Raw genomic sequence first — 18,441 nt, 5'->3', positions numbered from 1 at the left:
CCGTGAGTTGATAATTGTTGAAGGTGTGAGATACAAACATCGAATTCATTGTACTATTCTATCTTTGCATATATACTTTTGAAGTTTTCCCAAATAATTTCTCTGTCAAACCTTCCCAGCACATTTAGAAGGCAGGGCCTGGGACCGAGTTAAAGGCACGTGAAGCTTTAACAGCTAGAAATAACCACAGAGACGCAGAAACCTCCCAGGTTCCTAGAGCAGACCTGGAAATAACGTCCGTGGACGTAAACCATCCTTTTTTCAACCCCAGGGCGGAAGAGTTCGCCGTTTTCTTTTCCGGAGAGTGGGCCTCCGCGGTCTCTGGAACGAACGCCCTGAATCTCGTGCCCAGGCAGCACCGCCTGGTGCTTCCAGGCGGCTTGAGAAGGGCTAGGCTTCGGAGCCTCCAACCTGACAAAGGTGGGACTTGGGCAAATGTCGAGAGGCCTAAGTCGGGGACTAAAGTTGGCCTCCATGGCGCACATTCTTGCTCAGAAGCAGCAGATTGCAAAAATCAGGAGGTGTCGGGGCGGGCGCAGGATAAAGACAAGTAAGCTCCGGCGCTTCGCCTCCGGACCCCAACACAGCCTCCGCGGATTTGGGAGCTGAGCGGAGTGGACGACTCTGCAGAGACGCCTCTGGCCAGAGAGCAGATGGCACAGGCCTACACCCTCGCCATCAATAAGGTCCATCCGGAAGCGGCCTGGCCTTGCGGATGGTAATAGGTAACGAGTCACTATTTATGGGTGTGGTTGTGAGGGGCGGACGCATGCAGGGAGGCATTCAGGCTCTTGAGCGACAGGTGCTGGAGAGTCCACATGCTCTGGGTAATAATACTTGGTGGAAAACTGTTACCCGCAAGGCAGAAATGTTGCGACTGTGTTGAGTGCAGTTTGATGATTCTGGGTATCAAGTAAATATGAGCTGTGTAATGGTAAAGGGGGGGGTGTTCGTCATCAGACAGTACCTCTCCACAGCCAGCCTGCCTTCACTTTAGAACCACCTAGAGAGCTTTTAAATTTCCTAGGTAGTGCTAGTTTGCAGCGGGTGACAATAATCACTGGGCTGCTGTCAGATCCAAGAAGTGCATCTCACTCTTTACTCTTCTGGGCAGAAACCATTCTTCTGACACTGTCTAGTCGGAGCACGAAGCATTGGGGCCTAACTAGCACTTAATTTGTGTGTAGAGGTTCTCCGAATGAAATTTATCAGCAGGGTACTGAGTCCAACACTTGGATAATACAAAGACTGAGTAGAAGAAGACAGTTCTCATTTTATGCTGTCTAATCTGAGGCACTCAGCAATATTTTTCTATGTTTAAGCAGATATTTCTTCAACAAAAAGAAAGAAAAGCAAGATGATTGCTTAGTATAAGAATCAGGGATGTTTGAAGATATGGTTGAGAATGTATTTGCCCTCAGGTTTCATCCTTGTGGTGGCATGTGTCAGAATTTCTTTTCTTTTTAAGGCTGAATATTATTCTATTGTATGTATATACTACATTTTGTATATCCATTTATTCATTGATGGGCACTTGGATTGCTTCCACCTTTTGGATTGTGAATAATGCTGCTATTGCACATGGGTGTACAAATATTTCTACAAGACCCTGCTTTCAATTCTTTGGGGTATGTACCCACAAGTGGAATGGCTGGATCATATAATTCTATTTTTAATTTTTTGAGAAACCTTCATACTGTTTTCCATAGCCGCTGCTCCATTTTACAATTCCACCAACAGTATGCAAGGATTCCAATTTATTCTCCTCCTTGCCAACACTTGTTATTTTCTGAGTTTTTTGATAGTAGCCATCCTCATGGGTGTGAGGTGGTAGTATCATTGTGGGTTTGATTTGCATATGCCTAATGATCAGCGACGTTGAGCATCTTTTCCGGTGCTTATTGGCCATTTGTATATATCTTCTTTGGTGAAATGTTCAAGTTCTTTTTCCATTTTCTAATCAAGTTTTTTTTTTTTTAATTGAAGAACCTCCTTCATCTGCTATTGTTTGCAGGGATGGTAGATAAAAGAGAAGATATGCTCAGAAATAAGTCTTGAATCATGTTCAATTCTTCTGGCTCTTTTTTTTTTTTTTTAGTATATGTGTATAGAGAAGGTAACACTTAAAACATGAATTCTTGTTTTCCAGATGGACAAGGTGAAGACAGAATTCCCAGGCAGCAGGATGGTAAACAGTGCAGATCTGAGAAACAGCCTGCTGACCTCTGGTAACGTGTATAGCAACAGCAGGTAAGTCTGGGGAGAAAGAGCTTTATAGATCATGTAGGAGACTTAGACATGCATCTTGTAGCCCAGTGCTGTCCAAGAGAACTTTGCATAATGGTGGAAATGTCCTACATCGGTGTTGTCCACCATGGTAGTCACTGGCTACCTGTGGCTATTGGACGCTTGAAATGTGGCTAGTACTATTGAATTTATTTTATTGAATGTTTATTAATTTTATTAGCTTCATATGGCTAGTGGCCACCATATTGGACAGTACAACTCTAGGCAGTGGTTTTAAATGAGAAGTAGCATAACCAGATTTGTATCTTAGAAAGATTACTTTATAGGCAGAATGTGGAGAATGTGTTAGACAGGCGCAAGACACCAAACAGTAAAATCAGTTAAGAGACTCTTGAAATAATCTTGGTAAGTGTGTATAAACTTTAGCCACCTCCTCAGTTAACAACCCTTTATTCTCTTTTTTTTTTCATGTATTTGTTAGGTTGTTTATATGATTAGAACCCCAAAGAACAAGTAACAGTGGTTTAAGTAGGATAGAAAATTTATTTATCATGTGAATGTCCTGAAAGGCAAGCCAGAAATTTCTGGAAGCTCTTCTCCAAAAAGTTCTCCAGTGGCCTGTGCTTTTCTTGCTGCTCTGCGATCTCCAGAGCACTATCCTTGTCCACATGGGCAAAACCAAATCACAGCCTATAGGAAAGAGAAGGAAAATATTGTGACCAAGCAACTTCCTTTTAAGCAACATGACAGAATGAAAGTTGCCCACAACACTTTTGCTCACACTCTGTGTTAAGCTAAAACTTGGGACATTCTTTCTGACATCAGAGGGGCCATATATTTAGGAAAGTGTTTGTAAGTATGAAAAGCATGGGCAAATTTTCGGCCACAGCTCAGCCTTTATATAATAGTGTCCTTGCATGGAGAAAGAAGGAAGTGGTCCTTGAATGTGAGGAATAAGAGAAAACTTTTGTACAACATCAGAGAATCCTTGCTGTACTAGTCTGCTAGGGCTGTGGTAACAAAGTACCACACCTGGATGGCTCAACCAACAGAAATATATTGTCTCACAATTCTGGAGTCTGGAAGTCCAAAATCAAAGTGTCAGCAGGGTTGATTCCCTCTGAAGGGCTGTGAGGGAAAGATCTGTTTCAGGCCTTTCTACGCTTGTAGATAGCCATCCTTTCTCTATGTCTCTTCACATTGTCTTCCCTCTGTGTGTGTCACTGTGTTCATCTTTCCTCTTTTTATAAAGACACCAGTCAGATTAGGGCCCACCCTAATGACCTCACTTTAACTTTTCCTCATTTTATTTCTTTAAAGACCCTGTCTCCAAATAAGGGTCACATTCTGAGGTACTGAGGGATAGAACCTAAATGTTTGAATTTGGGGGGAATACAACTCAACCCATAATACCTAATAAATATCCGACCAGAGTTCACATCTCATTTGACACCAGGAATCCATATTCCTTAAGGAAACCATTCATAATAACATTTAATATGGTTTTATGGCAACCGCAAATAAATTTGCCAGCTGCTGCTCTGTTTTGATAGTTAAAGCAGAGGTGCCCAAAGTACAGACTTCAGTGTTTTAAACAGTTAGAAAAGAAATAAATCCAGTCCTGCCTATCTTCTTTAAATAGTCATCCAGTTTCTTCTGTCAGGGAACCTAAATCTCCAGTTATTAATGCCAGCCTGAAATTCAGGACAGAAGAACTTAATTCTTAAGTTAATGCTCCTTGTTCCCCAACTTTATATAAATGAAACAGGAAGAAAATACATGAAGAAGTCTTTTTTAAAGAAGTATATGATCTATTTGGGAGGTCACATTAAAACACAGGCACACCGCAAGAACTACCCTGTAGGACTACTTATAAACAGGTATTTAAATAACATAAGCAGCATTTACAAGTTCAGTAGAATCTCTTAAAAAAGGAAGAGAGAGAGCAATTAAGAGGCTTCCATGCTCTCAGGTTTTATGATTTCATGTGATGGCTGAGATGGAGCATGCAGAGGAGTAGACATCCTTTTTGTTAAAACATTTGGATGCTTGAGTCAAGAAATGTGGGCTTGAGAGCCATATTTTTTTGATCTTTAAAAATCTAATGAAAGCTGTGGACTGACTCCTCAAAAAAATACACATACATTTGATATTTTGCATGAGTTTCTGTGTGTTCATGGAAACCCTTTAGGCAGATGCTGTATGTTATTTATCCTAAACTCCTTTCTCCTTTGATTTCCTCCACCATGGTAGCTAGAGCGCCAAAATCCTTCCCTTCCTTCTCTCTTGTAGTTGGGGTGGGACGTGAGCTGGGTCTGACCACTGAGATTCAAGTGAAAGTCGCTCGTGGGGGACTTCTGGAAACATTTTAAAAATACGAGTGACTTCTCTAAAAAAATAAAATATAAAGGGAGGGGCTGTGACTTGGCTGGCATGCTCCATCAACTCTTTACCCTATATCCTTTGCTCTTCTCTCTCCCTGTCTGGAATTCAGACAAGATTCCTGGAGGAACAGCAACTATTATAGGTCTGTGATGATAAAAGCCACGGAACAAAGACAATTGAGCAAAGAAGACAGAGGGAGCCTGGGAACTTCATGACATTCTTGAACAGTGGTGCCAGCCCTGGATGATTGACCTCAGGACCTCTTGCTAAATGACATATACTAACTCCTTTCTGTTTAACCCACTGGAGTAGAATTTTCTTTTGCAGTGAATCCAATCCTAACTGATTGGCTAATATGTATTAGCACCTGTTGTGGGCCAGTGAAGTTCTAAGAATGTTTATGTACTAATGTTTTTAATCCTCACAATGAATGACTTTATGAGATAGACCAAAGGTTCTCAAAGTGTGGTCCCTGAGCCAGCAGCATTAGCATCACCTGGAAACTTGTTAGAAATGCAGATTTGGGGGCCTGACCTCAGACCTCCTGAGGCAGAATCTCTGGGAGTGGGGCCCAGCAGTCTGTGTTTTAACAAACCCTCTAATCGATTCTGATGTATGCTGAAGTTTGACAACTTTATCTCTGTAGATAGGGTATTGTTGCTGTCCCCATTTTACAGATAAGTAGACTGAGCTGAATTTAAGTCACTTGCCCAATGTCACACAACCAGCAAGACTGACTCCTAAGTCTGTGTTTGTAGCCACTATGTTACTCACATGTTAAGAACTCCTGCTCTAAAGTAGTAGTCTTCAAACTTTGAAAGCATACTCTTCTGAAAAATTATGTACCCCCCTGCACATTTTTAGATCAACATCTAAAAATTTCACATAAGTTTAAACAGTTGTAAAGAATCTGATTTCCAGTACATTGTAAATTGTGACATTTCAAAATGTGTTCCATCACTCTTCTAAATGAATCTAAATACCATAGTGAATATTTTTTAAATGGACTATCATCTATTTAAAAAAATAAGTTTTCTCTAACATTTGAAATTTTACATCCTCTCTTTTGTATTTGAACTCGTATTTTCATTCCCCTACCCCACAAAAATACATTCTATTGTAACATGGCTGTTTTTGATCTACTCTGTTGTGCTTTCTGCAACAAAAAAAGTATAAACATTGAACTTAATTTAAGAAAAAATTTCCGGTGACTATATAGCTTTGAGTTAACAATTTGTTTTCTGCATTAAGTTATTGCAATTTTTATTAGATCAAATCACTGTGAGTGTATGTTTTGATAAGTTATAGACATACAAACTAAAATTGAATTGAAAACTCATAATGAGATGGATGGGACTAATATTTTCTAATTAATTTGTGTATCCATGGATGAATAGTCCTTGTTGCAAAACTGAAACAGTTTCAACATCAATTTTATGTCTATTTCATTATTATAGCTATGAGTTAAATAAGTAGATAGGAATTAAAGGAGTTTTGAAATAGGAATGCGATTCTAATTTTTCTAACCCCTGTATTACATGCTAAAACCATATTATCATTAAAATTTTTTATTTTTGGCCGTGCAGTGCGACATGTGGGATCTTAGTTCTCCGACCAGGGATTGAACCTGAACGTGCACCCCTTGTACTCGAAGCACAGAGTCTTAGCCACTGGGCCGCCAAGGAAGTCCCCATTAAAAATTTCTGTTTATCTATTATTGACAACTGGGTTAGACCCTCTTTCATGTTTAAAAGCAAATACAATAAGAAACCACCTGAGTTGCAAAACAATTTTGTTAACCAGTCTTTAAAGACATTCACTTTCTGACACCATTTTTTAGAGTCATTTTGTCAGATGCTTCGAGGAGGCTTTGTGTCTTGGGGAAATAATGAAGGGTAAGATATGGGATGGTTGAGAGTTATCTCCTTTTTCCTTGTGGGAGAAGAGTTGTGACAAAAGGAGGTGGGAAAGCAGAAAGTTTTCAGGCAGCTCACTCAGTCCTCATGGGTGTCCAAGGTCAGGAAAATGATTCCCTTAAAACTGTCTGTGTCCATTTATTCCCAGGGATATACATATTCTAGTTTTAAAACTAAAGGATACTAAGAGATACCTCTTAGAGTCACCATTGTCAGGTCTCTTCCTCTGTCCAGAAGCCTGGGAGGGTAGGGACTTTAGTCGTCCCCAGCCCAGTGCTGCATACTTAATGTCAAGATGTATGCTGCAAAACAAGTAGTTTAAGGGATCAAATGGTAGTTATTGTTACGTTACGTGTTAGATGTGAAATTAATATCTACAATAGATAACATATATAACACTTAGGAAACATGCTTATATTAATCTAAAATATAAATACTGGTTTCCAGGTATCCATAGGGAGGAAGTGTGTGAGGGTCACTCAAGAGAGTCAGTAGCATCTTTGCTCTCCCTGTCCCCAAGAAGGGGACAGGGAAAGCAAAGATGGAGAGTGGCCCCCAGAGGCACTTGACATTCTACCAGACACAGCTCAATTTTCTGCTATCACACTTCCATCTTCACATTTTACATTAGTTGCTTTAAAAAATAAACAAATAGAAATCTATTAGTTTTCTGTTGCTGCATAATCCATTATTACAGATTAACAAAACAATGCCCATTTATCTACTCAGAGTCCTATAGGTAAGAAATGTGGGCACTGGGTAGCTGAGTTCTCTGCTCAGGATCTAACAAGGCTAAAATCATTCACGGAAATGCAGTCCAAGCTCTCAAGGTTATGGTAGAATCCCCGTTCCCTTGCTGCCGGCTGGGTGCTCTCAGCTTCCACAGGCCGCCTGCATTCCGTCGGCCCCTCCATCTTCAGAGCCAGCAACAGAGACCCCTCACTTCAAATCCCTCAGTTCCTCTCACACAATCTCTGACTCTAGGAAGAGCCCAGTCCCTTTTAAGGGCTCACCTAATTAGATCAGGCTCACTCCTGATAATCTTCCTTTCTTAAAGTCAACTGTGCTACATAGCATACCCTAATCAAATTCCCAGTACAAGGGATTGTGCAGGACTTGTGCACGAGGGGGAGGGCATCTTGGGGCCACCATAGAATTCTGCCTACCTCAAGAAACAACAATAGATGCTAGAGTTGAGTAGAAATTGCCTGCAGCATCCATGATTGGAAGAATTTAATAATCTAAGATACAACAAGTTCAGATCTTCCCTGTGGCAGAGATGGGAGTGGGATGGTACTTTTAGATCTGCGTTTGAGTCTCTTGTGAAGCAAAATGACATAATTTAACCTCTGTAGGGATGGAACCCGGACATTGGTATCATCAGCATTACACTCTAAACAACTTTGCTAACCAGTCACTAAGAGGCTGCTGTGTTTTCTCTTTAGAAAGTTTCAATAAAGGTAAAATCTTTGTTCCCTGGAGTCTCATTTCAGAAAAAAACAAACCCTCCACTCATCCTCTGTCTACCCCATCCAAGGGAAAGAAACAAAGATTAGAAAAGTCACCTTTGGTAGAGATGAATCTTGCCTCTCCACAGAAACTTAGCCTTTCTCAAACCAGCTTATTCAGATAAAAGTTCTCAGGAGGAGCTTCCTTCCTTCTTCCCAGCATGGCCAGGAGCAAACGCGAAGCTGGTGGCTCAGACTTGAAACCCAAGGCAGCTCATGAAAATGACCCACTGAACTGCCACTGGGATCGGAGAACTTTCAAATGCGGAATCTAGGTGTTGTGATATCAAAACATAAGGAACTTAACAGGATGATTTTTATCTGATTTCTGGGTTTCTTTTAAGGACTACTATAAAGGAAGGGTGTGAGTTTCTTCTAAGGGGAAAGGGGACTAACCTGCAGAGTGGCAAAGAGCCCTTCTTAATCTGCCAGCCCTTCTTAATATGTAATCTTTTCATTCTTACAACTACCTTCCATGAAGTAGGGATGATTATCCCCATTTAACAAATGAAGAAATCAAGGCTCAGAGAGTCAGTGGGAAAGCCAGAATTAGAATATATGATGGTTGAGTTTCAAAATCCACGTTCTTTCAAATCATCTTAAAGATGCCAGGCCTCTGGTCCTCTGAATTTTAAAGAGAACAGAATTTAATATGCTGGCATTTCAATCAGTGGAGAGAATATGGATATTCAGTAATGGTGTTGGGATTACTGGTAATCCTCTGGAAATAAAGTAGAGTTGGATCTATACCTCACATGTTAAGACACAGAAAAAATCGAATATATCAAAGATCTAAATATAAAAAGAAATAATGGACATTCTAGAAGAAATCATAGAGTTCTTTTATTACCCTTGCTGATCCTGTAGTGGGAAAAGGCATATCCAAGTCAGACATAAAACCAGAAGAAAAGACTGATAATTTCACCTGCATAGTTCAAAGTCTACATGTCCAAATTTGCCACAAAGTGCAAAGGCAAATAGCAACCTGACTACTTGTGACACATCAAAACATGACTTAATCGACTCATTTAAAGAGCTCCTAAAAATCCGAAGAGAAAGACCTAACAAGTAGAAAAACGAGTAAAGAATATTAAAAAGCAGTTCACAGAAAAGGAAATACAGGTGGCTTTTAAACATAAAAGATGTTCGATAACACTACAAGACAAATGCAAAAAAAAAAAAAAATTCCACTAAGGGACCACTTTTACATTTTAAACTGGGAAAACAAAATAAAAAACTCGTATTCTGCTGGCGAGGAATCAATATTTTCCAGAGTTGGAGGGGCAGCCCAGGCTGCCCAGAGTTGGGCTTTCTGAGTACAACCATTTGGAAACAATGAGAATCCCCCTACTCACATCCTGGGGGCTACAGAGAGCTTCTTTACTGTTGCCTGAAGAAAAATGGGTCCAAAGTTCCATTCCTCTTAGAACTCAAAGGGCTGGAGTGTTGAAATCTCTTTAGGCAGACTTGATTTGGGTGGTTTTTCTTATGTTGGCAATCTGATAAAACGGGGGGGAATATAATCCACACACTTAATGCTGCCTACTGAAGCAATTTCTTTAGGCTTGAAGACAAAAAGCAAAGTAGTGTTTTCACAAAAGGATAGAAAAATAGACATGTAATCAATCACGTATATTTCCAAAGGCCTGTATTTCTTTCCGGAAAGAATCTGGGGATCAAAACTCAACCTACCGAGAGTGGGGTTCGAACCCACGCGGGCACTAGCCCATTGGATCTTAAGTCCAACGCCTTAACCACTCGGCCATCCCGGTTGCTGAGCTCTCTGCTTTTGCAATTAGTTTTTAATTAAAAGCAATGTATTTGTGGTGCGCATTTAAGGAAATACTGAATTATTTCTGCTTTTATGGAGTTGCATCAAAATAAGAGGAGGATTATTACAGAGAAAACACAGCAAGCTCCCTGTGCTTTCAGAAACCGCCCACTTTTTCCGATCCTCTCTCACTAGATCACCTCAAGTTCCAGAGAAATGTTTTTCTTTACTCAGTACGAAAAAGAGAAGACGAGTGGGAGGAGGGGAGCAGAGAGCAATAGAAACCACCGCATTAACGCCACCTACTACCTCGACTTTACCAAAGGCGCTGTCCCAATTTTTCCTTAAGAGATCATCGTTTTGCCTGCTGAATTCAAGCCCCCACCCCACACCCAGCGAAGCATTGGAGGTAAAAGGTTGGGGCCCCAAAGACATTATATTAAAACGAGCTCACCTTGGGGTTACATTTGGAAATCCCTAGTGGACACAGACGCAGTTCAATTTGTGACTTTGATTTTAATCACAAAATGCGTTAACTGACAGCCCAATATGTCCACAAAAGAAACACATTGAGCTAGGTATGGGCTACAGACAGGAAGACACCGCACCAGAACTCCAAGGGCTTCCAGAAAAGCCAGCGATTGTTACAATGGCGAATCCAATCTTTTCGGCCAAAAGTATCCCCCGGGAGACTTATTACAAATGCAGATTTCAGAACCCCTCTTGCAATGGATCCTTTACCAAAGAGATATAGGGTAGATAGATCCCAAGACTCTTAATTTTACCAAGCATTCCCAAGTGATTCTAACATCAATTGCCTTCTGGCAACACTGAGTTAAGAGTGCTGAAAGTTGTCATGGGAACTTAAGAATACATGAAAGAAACTCCCAAATAGGAATTTTGGTGTATCTGGAGGAGACAGAGCTGAAATGAAATCCTGAAGCAAAGTTGGACTATAACTAATTAATACTGAACACCTAATGTGTGAATGTCCCTCAGGTAACCCCACAATGAAAGAGTTGTGTCAGCTGTACCAGACAAGCAAAGAGGGTCCAAGGACAACTGCTCAAGTTGATGAAGAAGCCCAATCCTTATTGGGAATGTTTGGATTGACTGGGTCCACACCCAGATCTTTCTCTTTGCCTGATAAATTCATGTACAAGAAACGGCCCCCTCAAGTCCTTTGGCTGTCCAGTTCTGAGTTTTATCTCTGGCCAGATCAAGGTTCCATTCCTAGAAGAGATTCCTGCCCAGGTACACCTTCTAGTTAAATCCCAAAGAAACTGCTGAAATAAAAAAAAAAATTGCAGATTAAAATATGACATTTTGTAAAATAAGATGCTCAGTATCTTTGAGGAGTGGTGGCTTCGTGGCTTAGTTAGTTAAAGCACCTGTCTAGTAAACAAGAGATCCTGGGTTCGAATCCTAGCGAGGCCTTTCTCTGCACGGTTTTATGAGGTGAAGGCAAACTCCTCACCGCTTAACAATTCAGATTTAAACCTGACTGAAGCCTCAGATGTTGAATCTTGATGACTGCTGTTTGAGGCATCTTGCAGAAAAACAAAAAAACAGAAGTTAGAAAATTACTCGCCATAGAAATTTACTTGCCATAAACTATAATTGGGTTGTTGTCTCATTGACTTTTAACACATTTTGGGTAACAGTCCTTTATTAGATGTGTCATTTGCAAATATTTTCTCTCCGTCTGTCTTGTCTTTTCGTTCTCCTCAAAGTGTCTTTCACAGAGCAGAAGTTCTTAAATTTTAATGAAGTTCAGCTTTAATTCTTTCTTTAATGGATTGTGCCTTTTTAAAAAATTGAAGTATAGTTGATTTACAAGGCTGTGTTAGTTTCAACTGTACAGCAAAGTGATTCAGTTATTCATACCTATATCTACATCTATATATACAATCAAACATGTTGGTATTATTATTTTGAACAAACCGTTATCAGTCAGATCAATTTAGAATAAGAAAAATAAAAGTTTTTATTTTATCTTTACTTATTCTTTCTCTGATGCTCTTTCTTTATGTAGACCCAAGTTTCTGACCTATGTCATTTTCTTCTCTCTAAAGAACTTCTTTTAACATTTCTTGCAAGGCAGGTCCACTGGCAACAAATTCTCAAATTTTGTTTGTGTAATTCTTTATTTCTTCTTCGCTTTTGAGGGATAATTTCACAGGGTGCAGAATTCTAGATTTTTTTTTTCTCTCAACGCTTTAAATATTTCACTCTCTTCTTGCTTACATGTGTTCTGAGGAGAAGTTGATGTAATTCTTATCTTTGCTCCTCTGTAGGTAATTGTTTTTCCTCTATCAACTTTCAAGATTTTTTTCTTTATGTTTGTTTTTCTGTAGTTTGAAAATGATATGCCTACGTATAATTTTTTTGGCATTTATCTTGGTGTTCTCTGAGGTTCCTGGGTCCGTGGTTTGGTGTCTGGCATTAATATGGGGAAATTTTCAGTCATTGTTGTTTCAAACATTTTTTCTGTTTCTTTTTTTCTCCTTCTGAAATTTCCATTACACATATGTTATGCCTTTTGTAGTTGTCACAGTTCTTGGATATTCAGTTCTCTCTCTTTTTTTTTTTTTTCCTTCTTTTTGTTTTTTTGCTTTTCAGTTTTGGATGTTTCTGTAGAGATATTCTCAAGCTCAGTGATCCTTTTCTCAGCTGTGTCCCGTCCACCAGTAAGCCCATCAAAGGCATTCTTCATTTCTGTTACAGTGTTTTTGATCTCTAGCATTTCTTTATGATTCTTTCTTAGAATTTCCATCTCTCTGCTTACATCGCCCATCTTTTCTTGCATGTTGTCTACTTCACCCATTAGAGCACTTAGCATCTTAAATGTGGAGAGGAAAAAAAAATGGAAGAATAGAAATAATTTTATCGTGATTTGTGACTAGAAGCTAATTTGGAGGTAAGTGTGTGATAGGAACGGTGACAAATGAGGTTGGAGATGTGGGCAGGTTAGGGCAGCAATCATTAAAATGTGGAAAGCTGCCCGAGCAAAGTGGAAAGAACTTGTCCTGTCTTAGGATTCTCAAAGGTGACAACAAGGGCTGCTCCCTCATGGGTTGCTACCTGCAGTTTGAACTGCGCCACACGGATCAACTTAATCGAAGTGCAGAAGTATTACTAACATAAGTCTAAGAAAGAATCTAAGGAATTTGCAGCTAAGATGGGACGAGGTGGCCTGAAAGTGGTTAAGGCCCGGGACTGCTAACCCATCGTGCTCTGCCTGTGTGGGCTCGGATGCCACCCTCTGAGAAAGCTCAGTGAAGAGCAAAGCCGCGAGGGAAAGCAGCTTCCAATCAGATATTTATCACGTCTCAGTTTAGACTTCCTTTTCCAGTTTTAGGGTAATGTGGCCATTCTTTTAAAAACAGAAAGTCCGTTTGCATGCGTACATAGATTCCTTTCTAGGAATAAAGCCAGGGGAGACAGTCGAGAGACAGCCCCTCCGCACCTGGACCTGGGCACAGGTTACAGGATTGGCGGCTGCTCCCCGCGGCGCTGATTTCTGCATACAGCTTCGCTCCAGCAGCCGGTGGGCTCCGATTTCCGAAGCTTGACCAAGATACTATTGCTCATTATGACTGACGTGTGGTGGGCTGGATTACAGGGGGAAATGCTGGTTTTAAGGGACGAGATTGCAGAAATAAAAATGAAAACGGGAACAGTTGCTAAGGTCCCACCGAGATTTGAACTCGGATCGCTGGATTCAAAGTCCAGAGTGCTAACCATTACACCATGGGGCCCACGAGGAACCATTTTGGAAAGGTATCTCTTGTGACAAATATCCATCTTTTAGGCACGGGATCCCAACTAGTGAATTTTAAACAACGTGTTCCCCCCACCCCACCAACAAACCTGTACCACCCCCTGGAGGGGCATTTTGAAAACGTGTGGGTGTTTTGGGTGTCTCAATGGCTCAGGGCACAACTGGCGTTGACGGAACAGGGCCAGAGATGCTGGAAGTCCAGCTGTGCTCAGGACAGTCCTATACCCAAGAATTATCGTGAGGACTGCACAACTTCTGTAAAACGACATTTTCATCTGGGTTTTCAGGGACCTTTCCTAAGGGTGAACACTGGCAATGCTGTGTGGGACCTGGTTAGGATTTTGACTTTTCTCCTGAGATGGGAAGTCACAGCTTCTGGTTGAGTGTCCTGGGAGACTCACTTTTGGAATATATGAGAAGTCTGAGCATTCTGGGCCACCACACAGTTAGGAAGCCAGACCACATAAAAGTGCTCTGGCAGACAGTCCCAGCCCACAGCCAGTGTCAATTGCCAGACATGTGAGTGAAGATGCTTCCAGACGATTCCAGCCCTCAGCGGCTGTCCCAAGAATCACAAGTCAGTGATCCTCCACCTGGGGCCCCAGACGTCTTGGAGCAGACAGCCCTTCCTGCCGCGCTCTGCCCCAATTCCTGACCACAGAATCCACGAACATAATAAAATGTTTTGTGCCACCGAGCTTGGGCTGCTTCTTATGCAGTAACAGTAACCTGAACGACTCTAGAAACAGGAATTTTCCCGATCTACTCCCTTAGTTTTACCCAGTAGGACTGTCCCCAATTTTTTGCCACTATAAGTAATGCTTTAGTGAACGTCAGTGTCTTCTTATGGGGCTATTTAAGTTTGTCATATGTTTTCAAAAATGATGATTGTTTACAAAATTGTTGGGCTTGTGTGGGGTTTTGTGAGAGTGGGATGATTAGAGATAAGAAAACTCCCCCAAAGACACCATCTAAGTGCTAAGTACGGTTATTATATTAAGCTGTAAAAAAAATTTGTTGGGGCGTCATTCACTGAGTGTACATTCCAGGCTCTGCGCTTGGTGCTGGGGTATGGCTGAGAACAAGACTCCTTTGTTGGAATTCACCTCTTTCGGGATGGTTTTGCAATAATACTGTTTGCTTTCCTGGATCTAGAGCCTAGCAGAGGTGGCGCCATCTCGTCTTGCTTTGCAGGGCATTTTTTTCAGCAGCTATTTAGAAAACATGCAGGCTGTCAAGACTCTGTGCAGAAATTAAGTTGGACTAAGAGAAAAAGACACAAGAAGCTCAAAACTGCTCACCCCATAGCTCCCTTTCCCCAGCCACAACGGCCTCTTGCAGTTCCCAGAACACACTAAGTACCTGACTTGGTTACTTGTTCCTTTTGCCTGGAACAGATTCCCCCAGGTAGTGACTCAGCACTTTATGCCAATGACTCCTCCACGACGCCTTGTCTGCACACCCTCCTTAAAACTGAGATCCCCAACTTCCTATCCCCTTTCCTGCTTTATTTTTATCCAAATCACATACTAAGGAGCTGATATATTAAGAATTTTATTAATTTATTTTTTTATTGCCTAGCTTACCCCTCCCCTCAAAGTGCCACAAGAGCAGGAGCTTTCACAGGCTTTTTTTTCACTGTGTATCCTCCATACTAGCATAGTGCTTGTCACATAATCATAGGTGCTTAACAAATACTTGATGATGAAATAAATTAATTTCCCTTTTGCTGGCTGATTGGGTCACATAAAATCCTTGGCTCTACAATGATATGCCTGATTTATAACTGGAATTGGCAATACTTTCTATATAATACTTCTTCCCTTATTGCATGATGCTTAATTATTTCACTGATACATATATTGTCTTATTCGATCCAAACAACTTTTTGATGAAACTGGGCTGGCTTTCTACCCCTGTTTTGTGGATAAGGAAACTGGTACAATGAGTTTCACTGACTTGTCTGTGATCGCACAGTGACCAGAATGGCATTTGCCTCTTTGTGGTAGTGAAGTCACCCCTCGGTGACCTCAGATCATCCATTTTCTGGTATTTTGTTTTGTTTTGTCTTGTTGTGCCAAGGAACCATGGTATTGGTATCTAAGAGTTCTAACTCCTACCTTCATTGCATGGAGAGGGAGAGGAAAACCTGGGGGCCACTAACGAGAGGCTGGACTCATCTGCTTGGTTAAGTTTGCAGGTCTCCTTTTCACCCCTTTCCCTTTCTTCCTGCAGCACAGTTTTATAAATGACAAAGTTTTGTTTTAAAATTCTAAGTTTGGGGCTTCCCTGGTGGCGCAGATGGTTAAGAGTCCGCCTGCCGATGCAGGGTACACGGGTTCGTGCCCGGTCGGGGAAGATCCCACGTGCCGCGGAGCGGCTAGGCCCGTGAGCCATGGATGCTGAACCTGCGCGTCCGGAGCCTGTGCTCTGCAACAGAAAAGGCCGCAACAGTGAGAGACCCGTGTACCTAAGTCTGTAGTCTTTTTTTGTACACACAGATATTGAGATTCTAAATCAACACATTTGAGAGCCTGAAGGGTGCTAACCTCTCCCATACGCAAGTGCATCTTTGGGGGCTCTCATCTGGGAATTCAGTTTTATAAACCTTACGTGGGGTTCTTTCCCAGAAGTTGAAGAAAGGGTACAGAAATAGAAACTGGTCATAACAGGAGCAGGAATAGATAGATGAGGTTCTTTGAAAGCACTTCCTTTCTCAGATATTAAGAAATCATGCAGTCAAATGTAAAATGATATAAAAGTGAAATTCCAACAATTTAATGACAGATATGTGCACCGGAGTTGAGACAGAGTGCTAGAATCTGAGCAAAGGAAAGGTGAGGTGTGAGGATTGTTGGTGACCTCTACCTCAAAATCCTCCAGGGAGACAATTCATGCTAGATTGCAAGTGTGACTGTTTAAGATACAATTATACCAAGAATAAAGAGAGAGAAGTTACAGTGCTGTTAAAGATTTATGAAAATGTTTCTTAGGAATCAGGCAACTTCATTTACTTTCTTGACTTACTAAAGCAATATATGACCAATAAATTGGTCAGTCAGGCCAGGCATACTTCTCATTACAACTAATATAGTGAATTCTAGTTTGATGAATATCTCTTGTGAGTTTTGTTATCGTGAATATATTCCTCAGATGTAAGAATCCTAATAAAGTCCCAACTTGAAGCATTCCATTGCTACTTCCAGTTTATAACAACTAAGGCTTATAGAAACACTGCAGAGGAAGACAGGCTAGGGGAGAAAGTCAGGTTTCTCCTTAAGGAAAGCAGGCCCTCATTAAGCTCTATGGATTATCGCATCTCTGTTACAACTTCTGTCTTATAAACCTGCTGAGACAGACTAAATAGTAGGTTCTCATAGAAGAATATGAGGTTATAGAAAACAAATTTATTAAAAAACTTGCATGAACGAAGGTGAGGAATGTACCTACTAAACATATGAAAATAACAAAAAACAAAGAATACCCTTATTATTGACAATAAGCAAATCTGTACAGTAGAGAGGACTTCCTGGATGGTGGAAGATAAAGCCCTTTTGAAGGATAAAATCCTCTGCAGTCTTTTTTCTATTTTTCATGTAAAATATGAACTCAGGCCTGCTCTTTCTTATAATATTAACTACTTAAATTTCAGAACCTAACCTTAAAAATGAAAGTCTATAATTAATGATTCTCAAAAAAGCAAGATGTTCCTCTCCCCTGAAATTACAGTTCCAATCCTCCTTCATAAAAGTAGTCAAAAGAATGTGATCTAGGGCCTCCCTGGTGGCGCAGTGGTTGAGAGTCCGCCTGCCGATGCAGGGGATACGGGTTCGTGCCCCGGTCTGGGAGGATCCCATATGCCGCGGAGCGGCTGGGCCCGTGAGCCATGGCCGCTGGGCCTGCGCATCCGGAGCCTGTGCTCCGCAACGGGGGAGGCCACAACAGTGAGAGGCCCGCATACCGCAAAAAGAAAAAAAAAAAAGAATGTGATCTAAAGAGTTGTCAGATTCTCTTTCTCCTGTCCAATATGGAATTCTCTGCCGGTATTCAAAACTACCACCGAGTTGTCTGTTCTCAGTTAATAAAAATGTGGGAGTCTCACTTGATTTGTAAGAGATCTCCTAGGAAGTCCAAACATTAGACATTGTTGCATATTCCTTAGATATAGATCTATGCAGTTTGCAATTCTGATCCCCTGGCTGGCTGCAAAGGTAACCATGCTGTATTTGACATCTCTTCTTAGCTGGTTGAAAAGAGGACTACTAGTTCCAAAACGGACCAGTGGTACTTTCTTTTTCTCCTTCATGCTCAGAGGAACAAAGAAACTCCTATGACTGCTAGATTAATTTAACAAGTAATGTGAGAGTCTGCTTCATTTAAATAACCATACAACGCTAAACTGGCATCTTGAATCGTGAATATTTCAGAATCTTATCTGATAAACGTTTCATGGTCCATACCTAGTGGTTTTATACTGAAATCCTGTCATCGTTTTGAGAAGCCCACTCCTGTAGACTTTAGTCCCACTAACCATTTCCGATGCCTTGAATGTGATATCCACTTTCTTACTTCAAGTGCCCAGAATGCTGTTTTGTACACCACCCTCCTCTATTGGTAATATTATTTATTCTGTGCTCCTTGGACTTTCCATGCACATCTCTACTGAAGCATTTATTACCTTACGTGTGTTTTGTTTGTTTATTTATGGACAATGTGTACATATGGTTCAAAATTCAAAGTGCTTAAAACGGGCACAATTAAAAAGAGCCTCCATCCATCCCTGCCCCTAGGCCATCCAGCACATTCCGCATTCTCTGGTTAATCTCTTTT

The 18,441-nt window shown here is 41.0% G+C and overlaps 1 long non-coding RNA gene across 1 annotated transcript; it reads left to right on the top strand.

The window, feature by feature from the left end:
• Window positions 1–298: 298 nt before the first annotated feature.
• On the top strand, window positions 299–6,132 carry LOC309813191. Its single transcript, XR_014295450.1, has 3 exons — window positions 299–725; window positions 2,150–2,250; window positions 4,742–6,132. It is a non-coding gene; the product is annotated as an uncharacterized lncRNA (long non-coding RNA).
• Window positions 6,133–18,441: the final 12,309 nt, after the last annotated feature.

The sequence above is a fragment of the Mesoplodon mirus genome (assembly GCF_964341445.2).
Source record: "Mesoplodon mirus genome assembly, chromosome: 12".
Taxonomy (NCBI): Eukaryota; Metazoa; Chordata; class Mammalia; order Artiodactyla; family Ziphiidae; genus Mesoplodon; species Mesoplodon mirus.
The sequence above is the reverse complement of the archived record's forward strand: the minus strand, read 5'-3'. Positions and strand labels throughout refer to the sequence as shown.